Source organism: Asparagus officinalis, chromosome 7, assembly GCF_001876935.1.
Source record: "Asparagus officinalis chromosome 7, Aspof.V1, whole genome shotgun sequence".
Classification (NCBI taxonomy): domain Eukaryota; kingdom Viridiplantae; phylum Streptophyta; class Magnoliopsida; order Asparagales; family Asparagaceae; genus Asparagus; species Asparagus officinalis.
This window is the reverse complement of record NC_033800.1, coordinates 140,936,517-140,943,999: the sequence shown is the minus strand read 5'-3', so window position 1 is coordinate 140,943,999 and position 7,483 is coordinate 140,936,517. Positions and strand designations below refer to the sequence as shown.

Genomic DNA, 7,483 nt, shown 5'->3' with positions numbered 1-7,483 from the left:
TTTCAGCTCCGAATCCTACGTACTGTGCTTTGTGCATGCATGTTTGCGGTCGACCGCCGCTGACTCGCGGTCGACCGCCAATCTGCCTGGCTATTCTCCTGATGATTTCCTGCACGTCTCTCGCTGCTTCTTCAGTTAATTTCTATTTTTATTTTAAGAAGAATAGTTACAATCAGCATTATGCAGGGCTCATGGAAGTGTGTTAATTTCTTGAACACAAGTTCACACTATATATATACAAACAAAGTCCTCAGTAACTCTAAAGCCACCAATTCATCTGACGTCGAGACCGCGAGACTTTTGATGCGGTGATGGCTTAGTTGATTCGGTGTTTTCCCCACCGGTAATCTCACCGCAGCCGCCCCTAACCTTTTCGCTTCCATTACCACCTTTGGAATTCTATGGATAAGGTTGCCCTATAATCCATCTGTCTGTATGATACCTGTACAATTCAGCGTACGTACCTTTCAAGGTGTAACATTTGCTCATGCTAGGACGAGAAAATGGTCTTGTTGAGTCAGTTTTAATACGGTAAAATACTAAAATTAAACTGAACCATCTTAAATTGGACCCCAATAGAACTGAAACTAGAGTATTTATGACACAAAATAGAAAGTGGTTATCTATCTCATCATTTTCCATTCGAGTGTTTACATTGTTTGGTTAGAAATCTTTGTGAATCCTAAAATAACAGTATTACATTGTTTGGATAGTATAATGTAAACTAGAGTATTTATGACACAAAATGAAAAGTGGTTATCCACCTCACCACTTTCTACAAGGTTTTAATTTTTTATTATTTTTTTGGACACATTTATGACATTGTGTCAGCTTTCCAACAAAATCACTCCTAATTTTGGTGATTTTGCTTTCGGTGACACCTCATCAAAAGGTGTAAGCTTTTCATGTAAAAGAGAATTTAAACCAACAATGTAAAGTGATGAAAGCTGACATTGGGACCCATTTTTTTACACTTTTTATCCTTTTACATGGTAAAAACATACAACCAAACAGCCCCTTAGAAGCCGTGTTGGTTCGGTCCATTCTGCTTGAATTTGGGCTCACTTGGTTGAGAAAATTGATGCTATGTTAACTCAAAGACGGTGTATATATCAAGAAAAAAGTAAAAGAAATATGGGGGTTAAAGAATCGGTGACAAAATGATAATGCAAACAAACTTTAATTATATTCAATTAAGCAATAAAAATAAAAAAATAAAAAATGAAAAAAATTTGTGGATCAACAACGATGTTGGTTTTACTACAGAACCAATGGAACGGTTGGTGGGTTTGGCCCGTTTGATCCGTTCGTACCGACTAATGCTCACATGCTCCTAGCTCGTGTCAATGTGTGAATTGGGTTTGCTAAATGCTGAGTAGGTCGGATTTGAACAGACTTGGATTGTCTCCTGAAAGCACTGTCCTTTTGAAGTGTAGATATAAGCACTATTCAATCAAACTTTTATATGTATGCATGCAGATGAATTTTGTTCAAGATGTATATACTAGGTTCAAATCATTTTGAAAAACTCATACTTAGAAATCATATTTGCTTGCGATGAATATTGAAGAAGTGACGCGGCGTGGAAGTAAAAAAAACCTCGGAATCCACCAATGATGTTCTTTGAATCCACCAAGAACAATCTCCGAATCCACGAAGAACATATTGAAAGAGAAATTTTATTGATGAAAATATATCCCCTCTAGGGCTTACAATACTCTGCTTAAATAAAAAAAACAAGACTCATACTATGAGTCAAATTTTACCAAAAATAAAAATAACAAAACTCTTCCTAAAAAGACTTCTTAAGATTAGGGAAGTAAATCGGTCAAATTTGGGATCAAACGGAATTTGCTTCCTAATCAAAACAGACTCCTAAAATATTACAAAAAATAGTAAAAAAACTGACAAAAATGCTGATATCTCTCAATCCGGAGGGAATTTGGCAAAACAGACGGTAGCAAACTAAACTTTGGTCAGTTTGCTTGGCCCCATCTCAAAAAATACGTGATTTTTATATATAATTCATCCAATTCCAACTTACGGTTTGAAAGATATGACCCGTTCTTCGCGGCAAGTTATTTTCCTCAACCGGGTCCGCGTTTGGGCTTGTGTCTGTCCCGCTTCCACATAAATATATCCGCCGTGTGTTCTGCATCAGTCCCCCTATGCTTGATAAGAGCTCGACCCCGAGCTTATACTTGCATGAAGAGTTGTTTCTTCTGGCGGGTAATACTCAAATAAATATGCAACATTAAAGCTAGGAGAAATAGCCAAATTTGTAGGAAGTTCAACAACATAAGCATTGTCGTTAATCTTCTTCAGTATTTTGCATGGACCATATTTGTTATTCTTCAGCTTGTTGTAGTTGCCCACTGGAAAATGCTCTTTTCGCAGAAACGCCATCACCATGTCTCCCTCTTCAAACACCTTCTTTCTCCTGTGTCGGTCAGCATCGGCCTTATATTTAGAATTTGACTTCTCTATCTTCTCCTTCACTTCCTATATGATAGCACGTATCTTTTCGGCCATATGATCTATAGGAGTACTCTATCCTGGAAGCTTAGGCAGTGAAACTAGATCAATATAATGATTCAGAAGCCTTCCATCACTACCACATGTTTGCTCTAACGCAACGGTTCAAAACCGTTGCGCTAGCCATGGAACCGTCGCCCTTGAGCAAGTGCGACGGTTCTCAACCCGCCTCATATGCTGCCGTTGCCCTACCTCTACCGTAACGGTTTTGAACTCTATTGCGACGGTTTTTTGAACCGTTGCCCCCGCATCTAACGCAACGGTTTTAAAAGGTAAGCGGTTTTTAAGCCATTGCAACGGTTTTGATTGAGCTATTGCAACGGTTTTTAAGCTATTGCAGCGGTTTTGATTGAGTTATTGCAGCGGTTTTTTTTAGATATTACAACGGTTTTAAAAGACCATGCAACGGTTTTAGTAGGCTAAAGCTATGGTTTTGATAGAGCTACGGCAACAGTTGGAGCTATTGCAACAGTTTTAAAAGACCTAACGCAACGGTTTTAGTAGGCTATAAGTATGGTTTTGATAAAACTACGGCGACAGTTGGAGCTATTGCAACAGTTTTAAAAGACCTAACGCAACAGTTTGGATTGAGCTATCGCAGCGGTTTTGATCGAGCTATCGCAGCGGTTTTGATCGAGCTATCGCAGCGGTTTTGATCGAGTTATTGCAACTGCTCAATCGAAGCTGTTCTTGGTTTCCTACGTCAAAATAATTATAGTATTCAATTACCTGGACAATCTTTTTAAGAACATGACCAAGTCAAATTTTAATACACAATATAAAAGTGATTATGTTGAGCATAATCAACCATAATGATAAGTGCCAATATATATCAGTATAGTATAAAAACTACAAAGTATTAAATCCACACTACCAACATTTCAACTCAGAAAATATCGTACCGAACTAACATTCAAATAATGTACATCAACATTTGATTACAAAACATGAAACTTCTCGGTCAAAGACTATATTCCCTATTTGTTTCCAAAAACTTGTTCCTCAATGTCAAATACTCACTAGGAACCTGTCAGTATCAATCTCAATCTTGGCTTTCATCATTTCTGTACCTGTGTAAATTTCCATGAATCAGCATAATTTTTGCAATGATGATAATAAAATTGGAGAAAAAAGATGTTTGAAAAGGAAGTTAAGAGAACAATGTACATCATGCTTGTTTGTTGCCACAACCAAATCCAACCATCAAGAAACAAAAACCCTGTAAGCATTTTGCGGCTTAGTCTGAATATAGACTGTGTGTGCATTTTGTGGAACTTGTGGATGAGCTAGGGTACATTTGACAGAATAGCGAGTTCATCTAAATTGATCTTGAAAAAATTAACCATATAAATGTTAAATACAATACAAATAACTTGAAAGAATGCATGTCAGCTATTGCTCAGGGCTTGCGGATATAGCTCAGCTGGTCCTTTGTTATATGAATCAATGACTCGGAAATGGCTTTGCACATCAGCTTCCAGACTACCTGCCTCACAAATTCGAATCCAACCAAACAATGAAAGGAACTCCCTAGCCACTCATGAAGGCTGGGAGCTCTCCACTTTATTCATTTATAAAAGGAAAGAGAAGAATAATAAAATTGGAAACGAGACATTAGTGGAATGAATATTTTGGGGTTAATTGTGGATAGACCCTTTGTATTATCATAGAGCAAGAAGAAAGCAACAAGGAAAAAGAAGAAGTAACTGAAACGAGTCAAGAAAAAACTACAGAAACCAATTCAAGAGCTAAGAAGGCTAAGAAATGTCGAAGTGTAAAAGGTACTTGCCTCTTCATGATCTAGAACACTAGCAGCCTCTTCAGGAAGTTTAGTACCCCCTTTAAACCTGTCAACAAATTTGTTTTTTATTTTTTATAGGCATTACTGATAATAACCTTATGAAACAAACATTCTAATCTCAGCTTCGAAAATAAACTGCAGTCTATCAACAGCAAGGATGCAGAATTGCAAAGAAGGAGAAAAAGGAATACTTAGCTATGCAGCTTGTCAAAATCTGCATCATTTCACATAACAATATTAAATCTCTTTACATATTTATATTTCTCTCACTTTTTTATTAGATGAACCAGTTCCTCAAAGGTGATATTCTTGTCTTAAACATTCAAATGTTCATACTCCACAGATTATTTCTATGATTAGAATCGTTCAACCGCTTCTCATAATGAAAAGGTCCCAAGTAATAAAACTAGAAAGAAATATGTAAGCAATAGAATGTGCACATTGGTTTGATGTCAAGTGTAAAAGAAAAGGTGTTGGTGAGTTTCTTTACCAGCAATAGAATGTGCACATTGGTTTGATGATATTATCCCCTAAAGCTGAAGTATATATGTAAGCATCTGTCCATGATACCAGCAATAGAATGTGCTGGTGAGTTTCTTTACCAGCAAAAGAATGCTTCAGAAGTTATTATGCAAGCTAGCATGTTACCAAGAAATGAATAATATGAAGAGCTGTTGCTTCAGAAGTTATTATGCAAGCTAGCATGTTACCAAGAAATGAATAATATGAAGAGCTGTTTTATGTCCATGATGAACTAATATAGGATTTTTAAAAGAATTTACCTCAAATGATCTCTTCTCTTTTGAACTTGATCTAGAATCACCAACTGTTTCCATCACTCAAAGAGAAGTGATTAACTAGTAATAAATGAAAAGAATGAACAAGCTACATTCCAAGAGTTTTCATAGGGATGTCCGTGCCGTGCACGTGTCTTCGAGATCCCCAATCTTTGCACCACTCCAATGCAAGCCGAAACGCAGTTCCCAACCCAAGCACAATGAGAACACCTGCATTCCAAGAGTTTTCATCAATGAAATCGAGTTTGTTATAAAGTTTATTGCAAACAGCCTAGGAATCATGCAATAACAAGGTGCTCAATGCCAAAAAAAGGAGAGGCACAATGAATCTCAATTTTCACTTGCTTGCAAAAATGTGCTTTCAGACCAAAGTTGCAATATGTAATATACATGCTCATCGGAATTTTGGGTATTTGACACTACAAATCAGATTCAAGTCTATACAACAGATCAAGCCAGCTCCGTTAGGAATTGTAGCCTCTAGTGATAATTCCTCTCAAAATCAAAGCGGAAAGCAATTAAAATTTAAACATATATCCTGACCACTCCCAATATACTTGAGAAACAGAAATACACAGAAGAGGAAGAACTAAGCAGTAGTCGATTGTTATTGCATTTAAAACTTCAAATTACACGTAGTATGACATAATAAGATCATCTACTTAAAACTTCAAATTACACGCAGTATGACGGAATAAGATCCTCTGCCATGGTCATAAAAAAACAGACAGCAGCAGCAGTGAACTGAAAATAGCACTAGCGTGATAGTACCTTAACTAAAAGTAATTTAACTACGCCACCTCTTCAAACACGGGTGCAAATATCAAAATGAAAAGCAACTAAACAAACTAAAACCACCCCCAAATATACTTTACAAATAGAAATCCACAGGTGATGGAGAACAAAGTGTTAAGACAACTACTATTCTACTGTCATTACAAAACTAAACTTTTAATTAACACATAGTATCATATAATAAAACCCAAGTCATCCATCACGATCATCAAAATAAAACTTTCAATTAACATATATTCCTGTCATCCATGACGATCATCAAGAATATGTAGCAGTAGCAGCTGCTAAGTAAACATGCCGCCTTTTCGAACATAGTACCGTAACTGAAAATACTCAAAGAAACTAAGAAAAGGAATTGTACCATGATACCTTAACAGAGAGTACTCAAATATGCCGTCTTTCTGAACATAAAGAATAAATCAAGCAAATTCCATTATCCAATTGCACCTATTCCATAATTCCCCTCAAAATAAAAATAAAACCAACTAAAGCAAACCACAACCACTCCCAATAATACTTGACAAACAGAAATACATGGGGACAGGGGCGAACAAACAATTAAAAGAATATTATTCCAGTCATAACAAAATAAAACTTTCAGACTGCAAGCATAGTCTCATATGTTAAAACCACGCAGTTAGCAAAGATCATCAACAACAATCATTAAAATAGGTAGCTGGCACATCAGTAAACTGAAAACAACAGCAGAACCCTAGTACAAGAGCCCTCAAAACTCGAAAGTTGTCGCCTTTCAAAAAAGGAAGAGCAGATATCAAGCAAATTCCATTATCTAACTGAAACTATTCAATAATTCCAATAAAAAAAAGGGGAAAGGGGAAAAAAATGAAAAACAACCAAAACAACCAACCAACTAGCAGTAATACTTGAACAGAATTCCAGAGGTAAGGACAAAAAAGTATGAGATCAAAACGAAAATCAACTACAACAAGCCCTTACCACCCAGAAGAACACGAACTCTGAAAAGACTATTATTTCGTCACCTCACTAAATAAACTTTCAATGTACCCATAATATCCTATAATACAGCCCTAAAATTCCCAAAGATCATCCAACACTATCATGACGAAATAATAGTAGCTCGAAGATGAGATCGGAGAGGAGATTTGAGATAACGGCAAACCCTAGAAAACAGGGAGTAGCTCGGCGACGAAACCAACGAGATTGGAGATCGGAGAGGAGCTTAGAGATGAGATCCGATCCGAAAACGGCGACGAGATCTTGGCCACGGCGATTTTAGGGATCGGAAATTTTTGGAGGCGATTTTAGGGATTTCATTTGAGAGAGATATTTGGTTGCGGTCATGGGCTTTACAAACTTTAACTCCCAAACCCACGGACTATTATTAAGCCAGGAACAATTATTTGCTCTATGGTAACGTTTTTCATTAAATGTTGTATTAGCCACTAGAAATCGTTACGATAGATATCTAACGCAACAGTTAGAACCGTTATACCTTAACCGCTGCAATAGATCAATTATGTGGTAGTGCATATACAATCACAAAAGGAGTCTTGCCTATAGTTCGACTCTCCAT

General features: G+C 36.7%; 1 long non-coding RNA gene across 2 annotated transcripts; it reads right to left on the bottom strand.

The window, feature by feature from the left end:
• LOC109848667 lies at positions 3,374 to 7,264 on the bottom strand. 2 transcript variants are annotated; one of them, XR_002248856.1, is made up of 3 exons: positions 6,886 to 7,264; positions 5,119 to 5,343; positions 4,319 to 4,382 (listed from the first exon to the last, which is right to left on the bottom strand). It is a non-coding gene; the product is annotated as an uncharacterized LOC109848667 (long non-coding RNA). The 2 variants fall into 2 exon arrangements; XR_002248855.1 differs by lacking the exon at positions 4,319 to 4,382 and adding an exon at positions 3,374 to 3,605 and having other exon boundaries at positions 5,119 to 7,264.